We start from the raw sequence: 18,251 nt of genomic DNA on the forward strand, positions 1-18,251 counted from the left end.
AAAATGCAACTTAATCTAGAAATTAATTTAGAATGTGATAAGTGATATTGCCGTGTCTAGATCTGTCAGCCATGGTAACAAAAGACTAAGAACTTCAAAGGATAATAGCTCAAAGTTGAGGTCAGATTCCTGTTTGTAACATGCTAAGAATTATTTTTTGCGTATCATGTGTCAATCTCTAAAATTTTTGTAGGCATAAATGAGCATAGAGGAGCACAAACATACAGGTATGAAATGAGCAGACTAAAAAAACAGAGAATTTCAATTAGCCAAGAACATAAGGCAAAATTAAGATACTACAAAGTATATTTAAATAATTTAAAAAAACAAACAAACAAACAAAACCCCCAAAATATTGATATGGTACTGATGTGGACATCTGTTGATACGGACAAGAAAGAATCTGAAATATACGATGTTTTCTTTTTGCAAGGAAAGTTAATTTGACCAAATAATTACTTTTAAGAAGTAGATATGAGTTGAAGCCAATGCATATTAAAGAATATTTAGCCAAGATAAATGTTCACATTGGCAAGCCCTAATGTAATTTGTTCTTGAGCATTTAAGTAAAGTAATCCTTGAAACTCTTAGTGATTTTGCTTCAGACTTGTGAGAGATGAAGAGAGGAGCTGATAAGAGAGGGGCAAACATAACTTTTTTGTTTTAAAGGGAAAATAAAGAATGTTAGGGATTGTATTCCAGACACACTTTGACATTCTCTTAAGCAAGTTAAGGATGTACCATCCAATTATAACTGCCAGAAAGAAGGTAGGAGTAAGTTTGAAATTACTTTGACAGAACAGGCAGACTGAAAGGACATCTGAAGTTGCATTTGTTCATGTTTTCTCTGTTGCACTCAGAATGGGGAGTAATTGGTTAGGCAGCTAAAAAGGATGTCCTTGTTTTTATCAAAGGGTCCATGAATTAAATATAGAACAACAGTGTGAAGATACTGGAAAAATGTTGGTTCTACACTGGGCTTCATTAACAGGAGTTTTTCTGTAAAACAATGAAAGCAGTTAAAAGGCTTGGATTTGTTTAACCTGGAAAAGAGAAACTGGAGGGGAGTCATGATGACTGTTTTTCCAGTATGTTCTCCATTGCCACTGAAAGAAAGAGAAGAAAAGATTGGCTCAATTTGCAGAAAAGTAGATTTTGGCTGGTTATTAGGAAAAACCATCTAACTACATATGAGTAGAGAAACTGTGGAACAGGCTAGGTATGGAGCTTGTACAATCTCTTATTGGAGATTTTTAAGAGTAGATTGTGTACCTGTTGGGAATAGGCTGGTAAACTGTGACATGGTGCAGATAATCAGACTAGGTATTCCTTGAAATTATTTGTAAAACTACATTTCCGTGATTCTGTAACTCAGAATTGCCATATTCAAGACAATGATTAAGAGGCTGCAGAGGACTAGCACTTGCAGGTGAAGTCATGAGGCTACTGACATTAAGACCATCTTATGGACATTACTGTTCATGTCTTTAGCAGGACTGATTGCCACATTCCCTCAGTGTGCTGAAAAAAAACCACGAGAAAGCAGTGCTTGACAGTATAATAGGACCTGCCACTCAAAGTAGGAATAAGCATATAGTCTGTCTTGTGGAAATCCTGATCCCTGACTGCTGTAGAGAACAAGCACATAGAATATGAAGTAGGAATTAAGAAGTCATCATTTACAGTGGTTAATCAAACTTTCATGATGAATGCACTTCCTCTGAAAGCAAACATCCTTTCCTCTGGAAGTAGATGGTAATTGAAGACCTATAATCTGAAAACTAATTTACTGGATGTTATGTGAAGTAAGACCTCATTTCTTTGATGAAATAATTTTATTTGGTGTTGACCCTGTATATCATGATAATGTGTTTTATAACTCCAAGTGTCACTCTCTAAAATTTACAAGTTTACAAGTAACAGTGCAAGTTTTGTCTGTTCTGAATGCCCTAAAGGCCCCACAAGACACACAAATGTTTTTTTGACAATGTGGAGTGAATAATTTAATGTTTACAGACTGATGTGGTTGTAGATGAAGATCAGCATGACAGAAATACTTTGGAAAAGAAAGCTGCCTGTAATTGCTGCATTTGACCAGACATAATCAGAAATATCCTGTGATACATGACGTCCCAAATAATTTTACATTTTGCATAATTAATTGAGTAATGTAATGTATTGAGTAATAATGATGCTTTTCTCATGTTCTGTTCAAATTAGAAAGTGTATGCACACTACAGAGCAAAAATACTTAAACATTTTTTATAAAATACTTTCCTTCTCTATGCACAGATGCAAGTTTAGAGTTGATGACAGACTTTTTAACAGGGAAATTAATCACCTGATATTGGCCTCTTTTTCTGCCTACTCACTAAATGCCGTACCTCATTCACTGTGTAGTTATTCTAGAACTTTTGGTTTGTTCAGTCAGTCAATATTTGGGAGGTTCAAAAAAGAAGATTTCCTGTTTTGTCAAGTTTCTATTTGATTTATATTAACAGTGTCCTGTCATACCTTTTACTAATCTTGCGTTTGCAGAAACAATCATTTTTTATGAAGGTACATTTACTTTGCTTTCCTTCTGTTGTAAAGTTTTGGTGGGGGAGGTTAGGTCTTCACTTGTGTTATTCTTCCTTCCAGCCTTTTATTATAGACTATCACAGGTATTTATTGAAAAAGATTTATTTGGAAACTGTACTCTTTTTTTTCCCCTGTCCATTAAAAACATAAAAAGCCAGAATAATACAGTAAAGAATTCCATGTATCCTAAGTAAGATGTAACCCATAATTCTTTCTTTTTGGCAATTCATGTATGGGCCATTCAAGATTAATGAGTACTGTACTTAAGCTTGGCACAGCCTAAATGAAAATGCTGTGACACGTAAGTGAAATATTTATTTATTTTTGAGGGCTCTTGGGAGCATGAGGCACAATGCAAAAAGATCTCTGATTTCTGGACCTGTTACCTAGCAGTCTGATATAGGTACTATTTAAAGCAGTCTTTATTCTGCTAAACAAAAACAAACAAACAAGCAAACAAATAAGTGAATATAAAGTTAAGAGGTATAATTTCAGGCGGCAAAGTTTCCTTGCCCTATGAATTTATAAATGTAGAGGCTAGCAGAAGGCAAATGAAGGAAGGCAATGGAAGCACATAGGTAAGACTTTAACATCACTGATGGTCTGACCATCTGTTTTAAGAGGCCATCCTATAAGCCCTGGGACACTGTCACTCCTACCTCCTTGTAGACAGACAACAGCTGTTGTCATTTCAGCTTTGTTAAGCTGCCAAGCAAAAGTCAGTAGGCTGCATGTGCGTGTAATCTGCCACTGTAAAACAGCCTGCTGTTTCATTCAAAAGACTATTTTCCTGTTTATCCAATATTTTATTTAGGACTCACTTCCATACCGACTATTTTATTTTAAAGTTGCTACTTATCCTTCCGTTTTTGTCTTTGTGCTCTCTTAAAACTCAAGCTTCTTGGAAATAAAGACTGAAATATTCTTTCTTCCCAAGTTGTTCTCTCCATATTCTTCACTTCCTATACGGAACTTGAATTAGGCTGAGTTCTGTACGAAACTTCGATTTATGCAGTCTGCCTGATATGAAACATACCTGCAACAGTGTAGAATATATCAGACTTCTAGAAGTCTGTACAGAAAAATGTTGTTGTCCTGTTTATTTAAAAGACAAATGGCATAACAGAACCAAGTTCCATAAGGTTTAATTCAAATAACAGACAAAATGTTTATACCATATCCTTCATGTGCTCTGAAACTAACATTGGATTCCAAATGATTAGATATATGTGAAAATGTGTTTCCTCAAATTTAGTTCACTCAGGATTATCATTTAATCATGGATCTTAATCATTACCTTGGATAATTGAGTATTCATCATCATGGTGTCCAGAAACAGTTTGCTATGAATGTGTCCATGTTTCTAGAAAATAATTTCCACTGGTCCCTACACAGAATAGTTATGTAAATTAGTATTAATGATCTAAGTACAGACTGAAACAAAGCACAGAATACTTGCTCCCTACAGCCCTTTTTTCAATGTACTTTGGATTGTTGGAAAATTTTTCAGAAATTCTCTTCCAGAAGAGAAGAAGAAATTCTACCCCAAAGGGAACAGTTGGAGTTTTTCTAGATAGCCTTTCATCAAGATGGCAAAGTGGTATATTATGGCATTTCTATTGGCAGAGAATAAGTCCCTAAGGTTGGAACTTAACCTAAAGGTGTTGATGGCAGTGCTTTTTCAAATTCAGCCAGACTGATTTAAGCAATTACTGTCCTCCAATAGATGTGTTGGACTCAACTGCTGAGGTAGAATAACTGGCCATATCAATACTCCTCAGTTTCAGCAAAAAGTTTTAAAAGGTTTAATTGAGATGATAGCCTTCAATTAAAATATGCTCAGCTTCTTTGAATATTGAATAATTTCAGTTGTTTTCTCAGTTCAGTTTGATCTTAATTGTTATTTGTTTACATTTTATGTTCTGTGCTGTGATTATGAGATTTAGCTCTTCTTTTTGCTCATATATTTTAGTAAATTTTATTATAATTGTTGCTTCAAAAATATTTTGCTTTTATGTAATGCATGATTTTAGATAATTCTATACATTAATCCATTTAAAATTCAATTCCTTCTTTTCCTTCTGGACAAAGTATGAAAACATGAGTAGCATGCTATAAATAGATTCAGGGTTTTTTCTAATGCTGTGATGTTCTGACTGTTTTCAATGCAATAATTTATTTAGATAGATTTTGGGAGGAGTATGATGAGGCATTTTACTCAATAAATCTTTTATTTCTGCTGAAGGAAAGCGAGTTATCATTCTTCCTACACTTTCTTCTTCATTACTATTCTAGCAAAAGTCTCTGAGTAAAAGGGGTGTCTCCAAAATAATCCTGTTCTCTCAACAGGGTCCTCATTGCCTCTCATATAGATTTGAGGAGTAAGTCCAGAAACCCCATATTGGTTTAGGGCAAAGATACAACCCAGTTCTTGTGCATAGCTTCATCAGCATAAGAAGCTTTGTCTCAGATGAAGCTTTGTCTACAGCTGCTGTTCACTCTTTTCCTTGTACTCCAGCCCCCACTTGTAGTTTTTACATCCTCAGTTTTGCATAAGGGATCAAGATATGTTTCTGTTGTGACATTCTCATGGTTTATTATCTAATTCCAGACAGGGACTGAATACTTGAGGAGAAAAAATACCTGATGATAGTGATCTGTCTGGATGCCAAATACAGCCTATTGGGTTTGGGAAGCTCTGTTACAGTTCTTCAGAAGCTAGTGACTGTTGTCCTTGACTTTTGCTTAATCTAATGTTTAGCATTTAACCAGCAAATGGAAACTCTAAGAGATAAATGGAGTTCTCAGAAGAGAAACCTAATTGCCAAGCTATTGGCAAGACTTTCATCTTTTTGGCACAACTTTAATGAAAGCAACCAGAGAAGCACTGGAATCCATTGCATAGTTGTTAGGGCATTCTGCTGGGAGAAGAAAACCTGAGTTCAGTTCCAAATCCTGAAACAAAATATTCCTTTTATCAAATGAAAATAAAATTTTCTCAAATACAACGTAAAAGCCACCCATGGAATATACAGGACGATCCCTCTAAGTAAACTCAGAGGAACTCTTCTTTATTCCCCTGTTGGTTGGCATATTTAGTCTTCACTGGGAAGGGCTATCATTTTGAGGTGTCGCATTCTTTCCCTTCATTTTGGTAGATTTTTAAGTGTTTAACTCCTAACCTTCCTTACTCAAAGATGCTGGTGACCTAAACAAATCTTCATGGAACTGGGACTTTTTCCTTAGGTGGCCTCATTGAGAATCATATTTCCCTTGGTTGCTTTAGAAATAGAGGAGAACAAACATATATTTTTTAGCAACAATTTCTCTGTCACTCTCCTATAACCTAAAATGGATTTTCTGGAGAATAGAGGGATTATAGCCATCTCTTCCCCCAGATCGTTCTGCAGTTCAGCATGCACTCCATGTTTCATAATGGCGGGGGGAGCTGGCTTCTCACTCTCTCCCCATCAACATGTGACTGGATACAGCATGCATGTTTTCCCTAAAAGTCAATTGAGAACATTAGGAATCACACTAGGACAGGTCTGGCATAAGTTAATATTGCCAAAGACAGGCTGAACTCCAAAGCTGTATGGATTATGCACCCTAAAATCTGGAGGTGGTGACAGAAGAGATTGTCTGTTCACTAATAGAGATGTTTTTAATAGCTTCTCAAGAAATAAGCAGAGGCTTTAGAGGGCTAGAAGAAAATGAACATAAATTCATTGTTTAAGTAAGGGATTAGTGAGGAAACAAGAAACCGTAGATTAATAAATCTGAGTAATAGACATGCTTCTAATGACATCAATAAGATTCTAATGAAAAATAAATAAAGTTCAAATAAACCAAAATAAATACTGTTAGTCCAGTTGTCTGCAGCAATAGTTTCAGAGGGAAAAAAAAAAAAGAAAAAGCCTGTGAAATTCTGTTACAGCAGATTGGATAAATGAACACTGATCTCAGGATCAGGGTCATCTTGGTAAACCATGAAGTAATAAATTTCCTGAGTAACATCCTTTCCTCCCACCCTGTCTTCCAAATGTCATCATATTTCTGGCAGATGACACTGAACTTCCTGTGGTCTTTCCATCGCGGTGGGAGTTATACATGTGTGCACACTGGACAATAAGACCTTATTTTGCAGACCAGCTTTCATAGACAATATTTCAAAAAAACGCATTGCAGAATTAAACTAAATACTGATAGAGTTATTAGGAGATTAAGGCATAGTTTCACTGAGTAACTTAACTAATAAGTAGCTCAGTATTATGAAGGAAAGTTAGAAGGGAAAAGAGGTTAAAGAGCAAAGTTTGAAAAATACAAAGCTAACTAGAGCTTCCTGTTAAATCATCCCATAGGAGTAGAGTGATGTCTCCATAACCACAGTGGAAGTGGGAACTCTCTGATCTACAGAGGATACAGTGTAATATACAATTGCTGTTATTCTAGAAATTCTTAATTTAAGCTTAATTTAAGCTGCTTTACATTGCATTTATTTTAGTGGGAGGATGTTTTTTGCTCTTTGTATCTTAATATTTTCCTTATTTCTTTGTGGACTTAATTGATGGTCTGGGGACAGTTATGAGGATATGATATCTAAACCAAAGAATCCTATTTAATGACTCATAGTCCCTTTTTCAGAAGGATAGTTAAGGCAAGCTTAGTTTAGGCTTAAGTTCATATTTATTCAGCAAAGTACATACTGATTTTTAGGTCAGTAAGTTTTTAAATGGATTTAGAGTTCAGCATTACCTACATCTTTTGATGAATCAAGGCTCTAGACATGAACTATGAACTCTGTGGTTAAAAAGGTTAGAAAATTACTGTAAAAGGCATATTGCCTTCTCCCTAACCCACCTAGTATACCTTAGTTTAGTAATACATCTTAGTAAAGAAAGTGCTTTCTTTTCTGCATGATGTTTAGTGTATGGCTAATTGCATTGGAAGCAGAATAATGGAATATAAAATATTTCATTTAAAATTTAATGTCTCAATTTGAGGTATTGAATGCTTGGTATTTCAAATAATTGTTATTGTCAATATAATTATCTGGGTGGTAGAGTGTCTGAAATTTGTGCAACTATCATTGTCCACTAGTCAGGACTTCTCAGAAGAGAAAAACGTCATAGAAAGTATGTCTGGGCGTGGTCATTCATTCAAACCTTCTTTTAGAGAGTCCTCTTAGCTGTTGCACCGTTGTTGGCACAGAGAAAGCACTACTTAGGTGTAGTTGTTTTCTTGCTCAAACTAATGAATGTATTACCTCTCCTTTGTGGGAGGAACTCTGTAGTAAACTCTTATAAGAAGGAGATCTGGTCACTGGTAACATTTTTTATATTTTCTGTTCCAGCGGTTGCATTCCTGTTAGGTTCCAGCAGTCACACAAACTGTGCTGTGCAAGACTATTGAGGCAGCCGTGTTTTTCATAACCAGTGACCAGGTTCTATGCCAGGGGCACCCTAGCTCAGTGTTATCTACCCTTAATTCAGCCAGAAGTCTATAGCCTGGCAAATTATTTTTCACTATTGTATGGCAGCATGCAATTATGAACATATGAATGTGAATATTTGTAAGAGGAAAGGTCTATCCAACCCAGCATCCTGTCTCTGACAACAGCTATCAGCCTAGGAAAGAGTAAGAACAGTGCATATGTGTACAATAGTTCTCTGTAATATTGTCCCAGCCTCCAAATATTTTGAGATCAGGGATTTCCTAAGCTTGATGTGGCCTCTGCATGTTTGGTTAAATATAACAATTTTCTTTTTCACATTCTTCTCAAGTTTCCCACTTTGGCCTATGTAAACCTCTAGGATCCACAGCTTGCTTTGGCAAAAACTTCTACAGATCTGTATGCTGTGTCAAGAACAACTTTCTTCTGTTTGAATTTGGCTCTCCTGGATTTGTGTGATGTTCCTGGAGTGCTGGAGGAGAAGCTTTGATCTTTCTACTGCACAGAACATAATTGCTTTGGGGGCAAACCAGAAATATTCTGTAGAAATATCTAGAGAAAAATGGTTCATATCTCATGAAGCTTCCTACCCAAATCTAATCAAACTAAGTCTTCTATCTTTATAGAGTTTTTTGTGTGCATCATCATATGAAGGATTGCTTATGATAAATACTGCATCAATCTTACACTTGAAATAAGCAAACAGAAAAAAAGGTAAATATTTCAACTGCTGTGTTGTAACCATGATTCTTTTCTGACATATGTCATGGGATCTTTCAGTGTACATTTTTGGGTCTATTTCCCTGGAAACACAGGTATTTTAAAATCTACACCTCAGTTTGAAAAACCAGCCACACTTTGAGAACTTCTAAGAACATAGTCATATTTAAGCATGTGCTACAGCTATTCTTAATCTCATGTACATGATTCCTCTCAATCAGGGCCTTCCACATCTGTCAAAAGGGTTCGTTAAACAAAACCTCATATTCTCACTGAACTCAGAGCTGATGGCTATTGTACTTGTGTGAGGTTTTTGGAGCAGGCCCTTAGGGTTTAGGAAATTCAATGCAGAACAACTCAAATAACAGTCACCAATATAACTAAATCAGAGTCTTGGTATATTTTTATTGCAGAAAAAAAATGCCACTATCTTTGTGTTTAATATTTTGCAGCCTTCCATTTTCAGCTGTTAACTGTTAACAATTAACTCCAGTTACAAACTTTCACTTTTGATTCTGGCAGAACTTCAGTCCCCCTTTTTCCTCCTCCCCATGTCTCTGTTTTATGCTCTATGGCATAGAGCCTTGCCATTTGAAAACTTTGCAAAGCACTAACTTCATGTTGCAACACTTGCAAAAAACTCAAAAGGCAGTAACAATCCATTCAGGTTGTTGGTTTTTTTTCCCCAATTAAAATAATGATTGTCGTTTTTCTTGTAGTCTTTACAGAATAAAATAACAAGATAAAAATCTGCTACCTTATCTGGATATAGGTAGCAGTAAATAAACAGATACATTCACTAATCCAAAAAAATTCAAGGCCGTTGTTACTCAAACACAAAGTACTCTCTGGAGATTTTTTACTGGCATAGCTATATGTAATCTCTCTACTTAAAATGGATAAAAATTGTCTTTGAGATGAATACTTAGCAAATACTAATCTTAGATTTTTTGGTTTTTTTCTGTAGCATTTGTGTATGGAAAGTTCTGGGTTTTATCATTGTATATTACCTTCCCTGAAATCCTCTTTCCCTGTGTATTTTCCATGGAACTAGTCCTTGTATTGATTTTAGGTCTAAATATTCTCATTTTAAGAGACCAGTTCCTCTATTACCATGACAGACACAAGTAATGAAATCTATCCATCATACTTTCTATATCTGTATCACAGGACACAAAGATATCTGGAACCTTTACTGGAACATGTGCATCCCTATTCTACATGCATCGCACAAAATTCTTTCTACTTGCTAAGTTTCGTGAGCAAGAATCTATTTCTGTAAGTGCCTGGACCCTATATATCTAAAATCTTCTTTTTCCATGTCAAATCCCTATCTCTTTCCCTTAGTTTTGCCTGATTCTTTTATTATTCATTATTTCTTTCACCTGGTTTATTGGTGTGAAGGTTATGCAAGGAGGTGACTTAGGTTTCATTGTTCTCCTAAGCATGATTCCTCAGTCCTCCCAGAGCAATAAGCAGCTGAATATTACAGGTGCAGAGCAGTGAACAACATACTGCTTCTTCTTCAGTATTCTGGGTCAACTGAACTATTCTTCACTCTTAGGCTAGTCAGTTCATAAGAAAACTTTGAATAATTACTGTAGATATGTTGTATCTCCTTTCTGTAGTGCATTGTACTGGTCTTGGGAGAAGGGCTGGAAGAGAAATCAACATGAAATTTTGAAAGCTTGCATGTCACTTAACAAAACTTAGCTTTGCTTTTAAAGAGATCAAGTAGAAAAGTTAACGCCTAAACTTAAGGGTTAAATTGAAGTTAACTCTAATGTTCAAAGTCCTGAGCTAAATAAGATAGTGAATGGATAATAAGCAACTATGCAGAAAATTGGAATATATTTTATTTTTGTATAGTATTCTATTATCAGTTAGTTGCCTTGATTCAGTCAGGATATAAATCATATCTGTTTCACATATTCAGGACAGGACTAGGTCAAGAAAAGTTGGTTAAAAAGAACGTACTTTTTGGTGGGGTTGCTTTTTCTTTGTTACACAAAACTCTGATTAAATTTTCCAAGTGTCTAGTTTTATTAGATCTGTAGTTTTCCCACATTTTAACCAAACACAATTAGAAAACAAAGTATAAAAGAACTGATCTTCACTAACAAATATTTTGAATTAAAAATTAATTTTAGAAACATCTATTCCAGTAGTGATATTTTAGGAAAGGATCACAATTCAAATTTGGCACTGTAAGAATACATTTTGTTACAATCGTGAAATACATTCACATACACAACCTCCATGTCACATATAGTAGACAACATTTGTCTGTTATGGTCCAAACATAATCATATTATTCAAGCCATAATTGTAGATGTTTTTGAACATGCTGGGTACTGACACGTTCCCTCCAATATGCCCTAATTGAGTAATCACTTGAAATTCTGAGCTGAAGTAGGGACAATTTGAACACCAAGTTTAATTGCTTTGCTGAATTAACCTGCCAAATATTCAAAAGTAAGCTGATTTACTTTTTTTTTTTAAATTGCTCAGAGCCTGGTCCAATGTGAATTCCTGCTCTAAGAAACTGTCAGTAAAACATTGGATCAATATAGGTGAAAAATATTTATTTTGTAAGCTTGTGTAATCCATAAAGTATGTCTATTGTTAATTTTTGCTGATCTATGCAGAGTAAAAATTCTACTGTTTTGGGTAACCATCACCATCAGCCCATGAGACCTTTGCTGGATTCCATACATAGTCTAGTTCCTCTCCCCCCCATCTCTCCCCTTAGACCCTAGTACAGGAACCTTTAACCATGCTGAGTACCACTTTCTGACATGAGTAATGCCACTGATTTAAGTGCTGATTAACAATAGTAAGAGTTTCGTATTGGCACACCTTGATTCCAGTTAAAGAAACCATCCCTCTTCAAAAGCAGCTAGGCACACAATGAAAATGCCTAAATCTTTTTTTATGAATGCATTATTGTGTTTTTTCTGTACCTGGAATTAAAACATAAAGGATCACATGGTGAAGTCTTGTTCTCTTAGTAACAAAACTCCTAATGACTCAACAGGACCATTATTTTATAGCTGAGCCATCTCTATTGCTGGTGATATTCAAGGCTGATATATTTATCCTTTCTATGGCTAGCTCTTTGTTACCTATTTTATTTAGTTTTAATGTTAAAATATTCACTCTTGATATTAAAATTGTCCTAAAACTGGTATACACACATGTATATGTGTATGTTTAAGGCTATATCTTTCATTTTCATTTGTCCATCACTAGTGAAAGAAAAAAACCATCAAACTAATCTCATGTGTGAATGAGTTCTTGTGTATGTTTTTGGTATCTAGGAGACTCTTGAGAAACAGATTTCTTGAATCAGTCATGCACAAAAATATACCTTTTATAATGCATCTCTATTAGTACATCAGATGTAGCTAACATACGTATGTACTTTTTCATGTAAGGATCTATTCTTGTTAATATCCAAAACTGTGCAGCTGTAGAAATAAGCACATGTAATACCAAATTTCTGCTTCCTCACTAATTCACCACTACTTATCACCACAGATCATACTTTTCATCTCTATTCTGAATGTGATTAGGAGGATTAAAGCTGGAGTAGATAATCCACTGGACACATCGACAGGCAGTTTAGGCTTTCTTCTTAGCACTTTCATAGACCTACTTCATGCTCCTGAGCAAATTATTGATTTTCTCCAGACCCCTATTTTCCTTTGTACTCACATTATTTCTTCTATTTGATGCCATGAAATCTTTAAAGATCATCTCTTATTGTGTTTGTATACTGAAAAAACCAAATGTGATTCAGATTTTAAAATCACCCTTAAACATCATTGTTCTAGAATTACCTCTCCTATAAAATTTTTATTATCTGTATTTGTGATGATGGTGATTCCTAAAGATTTTGTAGAATAGGATTAAGTTGCTCTATGCTCCTCAATCACTTTGTCAGTTTAACACATGTTCACACAGAAATAATTTGCTTCTGCATTTTTGGTTTTTATAAAACACATTTGTATCATGATTTTCAGAAACTTAGTTTCATGGATTTCTCTGAGACAGCTTTTTAAGATAATGTTTTTAGACATATTTTATGAAATATATTAAGTTTTAAAAATTGTATTTCAAGTGAAACTTGCTTTCTTCTACATTGTTCTTGTCCTTATTATGAAGATATTGCATTCTCTTTCACTGTTAATTTCAGTTGCTTAAATCAGTGATTAAAAGTTGATTTTCAAGTCTTTTTAAACTGAACTTCCGTTTTTTCACCCAGCATTTGCACCTTGCATATTTTATTCTAATAACTGTGCTGCAGCCATCATTCATATCTGTTCTAAGTTTAAACTATTGCTTACTATTAATCAGGTTTGCAGCCTGTAGCCATTTCTCAGCTTTGGCCTTTATTTGAGCTAATATATTATTTAGTAAGACAAATAGTTCACTGCTCTGGTGCCATCAGAAATTTTCATTTTTCCTTCTCTGGAAAATACAAGTCATGAAAATACTGACATACAAAAAAATCCTTACAACTCTTTCATCTCTGAGTTTTTATTTTCTATCATGTGCACTGATTTTTTTAGTTGAGCACATAAGGCTTCTGTAAAAGGTCAGTACAGCAGCTCAGATGCAGACTTTCATTTTCTAGCTGATGTAATGAGCTGTTACTGGTTTCCAGGAAATGATCTACTGTTCCTTTTCTCTTTGTCTCTTGGGAATTATGGATGTAATCCAAAGTACATTGGAAGTCAATGCCCCCTCTATGAGGCAATTTCAAGGAATGAACCCATCTTTTCCATCTCTAATTACCATGCTCCTATGAACTCCAGTCCCATGGTGAGGTCTACCAGGTAATCTCTAAATGGCCTAAATAGCTGTAAGCTATTATTTTTCTTGAAAACAAGAGCTTGGGACATTTAAACTCACAGCAGTATATTATTATGACAACACTGGCATGTTATCTCCGCTGTATCTAAGCATCAGTAAAACAAATAGATCAAAAACTGGCATTGATTTATTTACTTAATTAGTTAGTGCTACATTATCATGACCCATACTGAGACGCTCCTGCATACTCTATTAATCTCAAAAGGCTGGCCCTTTGTCTGTATGTCAGTTGTGCACCTTTCATCCTCCCAGTAGGATCAGCATTTGATGAGAAAAGTGCTTCAGTGTTTTCTGAAAGGCTAGGCAAGGTATTTCTAATGTTGCCTGTTTGCTCTTGCCAGCATGTAAATTAGTTCACAGCACACAAGATTCTTAACAATCCCTGCTGGCTATTCAGAGATCCTTTGTATAAACAATTAATTTGTTTTCTTTAACCCTCTTGTCATCTCTGTAATGAGAAGAACAAATAAGGGCAATGCAATGATGACTAAAATTTGCAAATGCTGCTCTGTAGTGAAGAAGCCAAATAATTTTGTTCTCTTGAGTCTGGAAAGCGAAGAGTAGATAACTGAAAATCAAATGTTCTTTAATTCAAGCCAGATACAGTCCAAGTAAAGCTAAAGCAAGGGGATTCTGTATATGAAAATATTGGTACTTTAATAACATGATTGAAACTTCTATATAGCAAGTTTATGATTATCCTTGCCCTGTTCAAAAATAAATTACACTACCAGTCCAAGCAAGAGAACTATGAAAAGTGCACATTGAAGTGTTATTTTTCCTTTCCCTACAAGGGTGTTCACAGTGGGCTTGATATTTTTGGATGCTGAAAGACTTTTATCCCTTGCTCCTGCTACAGGGAGTAAAATGCTCAAGGCTATACAGGCAGTACTGAAAGGAAAATATAATTTCTGCTCTATTCAATCAGTTTTATTAATAGATAGCTGTCAAATAAAAATATTTAAAATTGGAATATAATTTTAATGGATTCAGAAAATTTAGTACATTGCAAAATGAAAATAATTCTTTATGCAGATGAGACTCACCTGAACCAGAGACGGAATCTGAATCTGTTGATCAAATCTTGATTATGCGTGAGTCTGTTAGTTGTGCTCCGTGTAAAATTACTCTGTGTAAAACTGTATAGTCTCCTTGAGGTGATTTGGCAATCTAGAGAGGGATATGGGTTTCACTATCTATTTACAATGCCTTGCCATTTCAGAACACATGAGCAAAAAGACCCTTTATCTTCTCATCTTTTTTTTTTCATATCAGGGGGATGTTTTCCCAATACACAGTATCTACTGCCACAAGCTAACTAATAGTTAAATCTCTAGGGATAGATCCTGTCAGATGCAGATGCACAAGTCCTGTCAGACTAGGGTCCTAGGCAGAACTGTTCAGGCTGAAGAACTGTAACTATTCATGGGCAAGAGGAGTCCCTTTCCTCATCCTTCATGAATGAATCACCAAAGCTGATGCATTTGCACTTGAGGGACAGCTGGACCATGATATGTTCCACATCCTGGTCCTTGAGTCATCCACACTGCAATTGTATTTAATGCTGCTTCTCCACTGGACATATGCAGTTATTTTCCATTTATTCCCTTTTTCCTGTCTCCAAGATATTAAGCAGAACACTATTCCTATTGCAATGCTAGCATGTCTTTGATGGTTACAGCAGAACTACATGCAGCAGAGATGTAACCTGAGTCACTTGCTGTTGTAAATATTCCATAAGTCTAAGTAACACTTTTTCACCAATACTCATTTGCTACTGGTGACTGCACTCTACTGCTTGCTTCCACTATGATTAATGAACCATGCCTAAATTACATAATAATTGAAAAATACATGGGAAATTATATTTTTTACCCACTTTTCATTGCACGTTTTTTGTGAACAGATGAATGTAAGGTCACAAGGCAATACATGGAAGAACTGATACTGGCTATGTTGATGCTGATGGACAATCAGACTCTGTAAAGTGGTCCACAAAACTTGATTTTTCCTTATAATTTGACATTCTGTTACAGACATCTAAATATTGTGACAGGGCCTGGAACACAGAGCCTTTTGTTCTTATTAGAAAGTTTTGGTGGACCTGGGAAGCCTTAATTCCACTTACTTAGTGACTACATCAGGTTTTAGTGGAGATAAATTAGTACATTATATTGGATTTGTTCTAGAAAAAAATCCTAACCTTGTCAAGAAGGTGCTGCACAACATGGCAACTTCGGGCACTAGGCTTTGAGAAACAAACTTGTATTTAAATATTGCAGTCTGGGTTATACAGTTTCTATACATCCTTGTGTAGGGAGCTGTTTTGCTCTTGGGAAAAACAGTCGTCTGTTGATGCTTGGTCTACATGGCACACCTTTGTTATGCATCAGCTAGCAGATGCCACTGATTGTACTTAGTGATAAGGGCTAGTTTGACAACTCCTTGCTCATTGCCAAGTGAGTTGCTTCACAGAAAGTTCAAAAGAACAAGCAGTTGCTGGAGAATAATCATGAAGAGCTTATAGCTGAGGCTGGTTGCTGTTAAGATTGCAAACGGAGGGACTGTAAGCTTTACCCTGGTCCTGCACTGGCTTAAGTGGGAAATTACCCATTAAACTTCAAATATGTTTCACAATTTATATAAGATGAACTTACCAAGTAACTTTCAATGGAACAAAAAGTGTTCTGTTTTCTTAGAATGGCAGAGAAGACTTCCTGGAATGCTGGAAGAACTGGAAAAACTCTTTATAAATCTGTTACTACCGTTGAAAAGCAGCAGCTGAAAATCTTATGAAATATATGGTTGGTTTTCGTACTATCTGTATAAAAGAATCCATGTTGAATGACTTCAGAATGTCTTAAACATTCAATAACAATGGAAACAGCCAAGTGGGATCCCCCTTGAAATAAATCAAAGTTGCTTCTCAAATATAAAAATATTCTCAGAGAAAACTGTCATGCGTTCCTTCCAAAGCAAGACTTCTAAGGGTAAAACATATTCAGTCCAAGCATCATTCCAACTGCTTTTTTAGTCTGTTTTGTTGCAGTATCCAAGGAAAAGCAAAGATAGATACGGTACTATTTTGCCACCTAATATCCTGCAATTTATTCAATCTGAACATAAACATTTGCTCTGGACTGATGTCCTGGCAACATTTGCTGACTGGCCCAAATAAGACATGCTTGCTAACGATTCAGAGTATTTTGCCCATTCAGTCCACTTTAGGGTGGCTCTTTTACGCCAGGGAATGGTAGTTAAGCACGAACATCTGCTGTCTCCTACGAGCCAATAAATCAATACTGTCCTACCACCACTTTTTTTTTTTTCCTTTTTCTTTCTTTCAACTTGTAGCCCAAAATAGATAGCTAAGCAGTTCCCTTTCACAGGCCAGATCATGTACAAAAAAGGCTTGCAAGATGTGGAATTCAGTTCAGCAGAGGCTGGCACTTATAACACAACAAACCAAGTTTTGTTCTTGTTCGCATAGATGGGGGCAGTATTGTGTGGAATAATAAGCACCTACTCTCAGGGAAGTTGAGGGTGCTTAGCTCTTTGCCTTTCAAAAATCCTTAAGGGATTCCATTAGCTTCAGTCAAGTTGCTGTATTTATATCAGTGTAACAAACTGGAGTCAATAAGGCTCCAGTCCAAAGCCAGCTTAAGTAATTGTTAGTGTTAGCATTGAATTTAATTGGATTTGGACTGATGCCTAAGAGAGGAATCCACAGAAATATATTCATTTTAAATGTATTTTCCAGCTGTCCATTTTCATTTTATCCTTTGTTCATATGTCAAAAGTTTAGCCCTTGAACTCTGTATGTTTTTAGAAATGATCTATTATAACTTAATCAGTTGTTTATGGGTGTTTTTGCATTCGTTTTTATTCTGTCTCGGTGGGCCAAATTGTGTCCATTACTTGGTTTGAGTATTTGACCCAGTGAGACTGAACGAGTGACCATGCTTCAGTTTGCTCATGGTTATTTTTAAACTGTGCTCAGTAGGGAGGTAAAAACGTGTTATCTTAAACCTGAGAGTTTTGTGCTTATAGCTTTCCTCAACTCCCGTACTCCATCACGTATTTTGTAAAGCAGTTTAACTGGCAGGATTGGGAACACCAGCAGCTAAGACATTATGTCTACACAAGTTCCTATTAAAATCTGCTTTATTTAATTAAAAGATTAAAAATTCCTAGGCTTTTTGGTCACAATTTAGATGGTAGTAAGGTAGCTTGTGACTAGAATGTTTGTCTAGAGTATTGTTAGGTGCCAGTGGATTTTTTTAGACTTAATCCTAGGAATAAAGATAGTAGGATAAATGCTAGCTATAAATGAAACCTTAGCATGTACATAAAACCAGTTCTGAGTTCTAGCCTAATCTTTTTACCTGTTTCATTTCCCCTTAGAAGTTTATGTGGATAAGACATTTTCTGTTTTCTGGCTTACAGTGCATTATAGTCTGCTGGAGAGCTGTTCAGTCTTTGACGTATCTCATCCAAATGTGAGGTGATATTTTGTGTAATCTTCCCTGTAAAACTGCTGTATATTTTGCAAAAATTTGTGTTCTACAGAAGCACTGTAGTTCTGCTGCAGCAGCAATTAACAATCCTGTTGTTGCAAAAC

This window comes from Platalea leucorodia (genome assembly GCF_965183815.1).
Source record: "Platalea leucorodia genome assembly, chromosome: 1".
Taxonomy (NCBI): domain Eukaryota; kingdom Metazoa; phylum Chordata; class Aves; order Pelecaniformes; family Threskiornithidae; genus Platalea; species Platalea leucorodia.